Source organism: Gossypium hirsutum, chromosome D01, assembly GCF_007990345.1.
Source record: "Gossypium hirsutum isolate 1008001.06 chromosome D01, Gossypium_hirsutum_v2.1, whole genome shotgun sequence".
NCBI lineage: Eukaryota > Viridiplantae > Streptophyta > Magnoliopsida > Malvales > Malvaceae > Gossypium > Gossypium hirsutum.
This window is the reverse complement of record NC_053437.1, coordinates 46,156,379-46,158,739: the sequence shown is the minus strand read 5'-3', so window position 1 is coordinate 46,158,739 and position 2,361 is coordinate 46,156,379. Positions and strand designations below refer to the sequence as shown.

General features: G+C 34.6%; 1 non-coding gene across 1 annotated transcript; it reads left to right on the top strand.

The window, feature by feature from the left end:
* The first annotated feature begins 218 nt into the window (after window positions 1-218).
* Window positions 219-325, top strand: LOC121214300 (small nucleolar RNA R71). Its single transcript, XR_005909884.1, has one exon. It is a non-coding gene; the product is annotated as a small nucleolar RNA R71 (small nucleolar RNA).
* The last annotated feature ends 2,036 nt before the right edge of the window (window positions 326-2,361 follow it).

Here is a 2,361-nt window from a genome sequence, read left to right as displayed (position 1 = left end):
AAGTGAGGGAGTCAACTTCATGAACTCCGGCTACGCATCTTCCTGAAGCTGTTCGATTTGTTGGCCATTGATAGTTTTTACTCGCTATCCTCTCGATGATCTCTTAAGCCTCATTATAAGACTTAGACAAAATTGCACCATTCGTGGAAGAATCTACCATTAATCTTGTATTTACATTGAGACCATTATAGAATATCTCCAACTGGATACAATGAGGAATCCCATGATAAGGACACTTACGAAGTAACTCCTTGAATTGCTCCCAAACCTCATACAAAGACTCGTCATCCAATTTTTGGAAGGTTGTGATCTCGTTCCTTAACTTAGCATTTTTGATGAGTGGGAAATACTTAACCAAAAATCTCTCTGCTAATTCTTGCCATGTAGATATGGAACTTGGTGGCAATGAATTGAGCCATGGTCGTGCTAGATCTCGTAACGAGTACGGAAACAACTTTGACCTCATTGCGTCTTCAATCACACTGGCTATCTTGAATGAATCACTCACATTCATAAATAATCGAAGGTGGAGATGCAGATCTTCCGTGGGCATACCACTAAATTGGCCCATCGTTTGTAGCATTTGAAACATCACTGGTTTCAATGCAAACTAAGTTGCCTCAATATGTGGCCTTCTAATTCCTGGGTTTAACTCACTGAAAAGTGGCACAGCATATTGTCTAGTGCATCGATCCCTATCATCGGCAATAAGGATAGGATTTCGTACATAATCGACTTCATTACCTTGGTCTTGATTTTGATTTCCAAGGTTCATCTCGACTTGTCTTTGAGCTATTTGGTCACGTCTTCTTTATCTAAAAGTTCGATCAATTTCAGGGTCTACAGGGAGTAAATCGATAATTCGATCTATGCTCATAAACACCTGAAAAGAAAATCACAAAAATTAAAAAGAATAAGTTAGTAATGCTAGAAATAAATCAAATTGAAAATAAATAATTTTACAAAAAAATGACTATGGCAATAGTTGCCAATCCCTGGCAACGGCATCAAAAACTTGTAACGCTTAGGTTTCTGCAAGTGTACATAGTCGTTATCAAGTAAAAGTAAGTATCGAGTTATCGTCTCCATAGGGATTTTATTTGTACTAAATCATTTATTTTGTAAAATTATATTAACAATTTGGTAAATAAAAACACAATATAGTTGAGAAGTGGTGATTAAAATATATTAAACTAAATGTAATGATCCCTAATGCCAATTATCCTAAATATGCAGACTATATGATTGAAATAGATTTTAGTAAAATTAAACACAATTTGCAACAATTATAACATAAAAAAACTAGGACAATTACTTTAATTAAACTCAATTTATTATCAACATGCTTAATAACATTCAGAATAACATTCCATGGCAACTCGATCATTCATGGGTTTGGAAACCACATTAAGTCATTTCGGAATCCTTTACTTAGTAAATACGCATTTTATTAATCCTTATTTACTAAGGGTTTCTTAGCATTTGTGTGAGGTAACAGGGATGTGTTAGGTTTGAAACAATTTAATCACACAAATCTAAATTTACATATAACTGAGCTTAGTTAGAGTTGTTATGCAACCTACAATTTAATCATGATAGGATCTAAATTGGGCATGCACATTTCAATTATGCGTCCATTAGCCATCGTTTGGTTAGGATCGCTCAGCTAATTCAGGTGCATTTCAATCACGTATGAACGAAATACAAACTTTATTTTAATAGAAAACATAGTTGATTGAGGCACAAACGTTATAAGCATTAATCAAATAAATATTATTTAATCAAAACAATCATCCTAGCTTAAATAAAATTAAGCTAACATTGTTGTAAACAAGAACAAAGAACACATAGCAAACATCTTTGTATTAAGTTGAAGAAAAGAAAGATTAAACCCAATTCAGAGTGGCTGTCACCCAAGACTATCACTGACGAGACTCCTTCGTTCCTTTGCTTTGCTCCTTTGCTGACGATTCTCCAAGGTGGCTGACCAAGGGTTCTTTAAGAGGCTTAATTGCTAAAAACTCTATGAAGAGATGATGCTAGGCGTAGGAATGGAAAAGGCTAAGAGAAAAAAAAGGAATGATGCTTGATGGATGCTTGAGGGATGATGAATGAAGGAATTAGAGGGTCTTATTTATAGGTGAGGAGAGAGAGATAGTTTGCTAAAAATAGGAGTTTCCATCTTTTGAAGAATATTCAATGGGTGGCCGACCATAATTTTAGTAAGTTGAGCTGATTTTTCCTTAATTTTTGGTCAATTTAAGTGTCATAACAACTCAGGATTCAGACTCGGTCAAGTGTAAATATTCAGGTAAATCTCTAATTTCTTCAACTCTTCAAGGACCTTATGCAATTAAACCA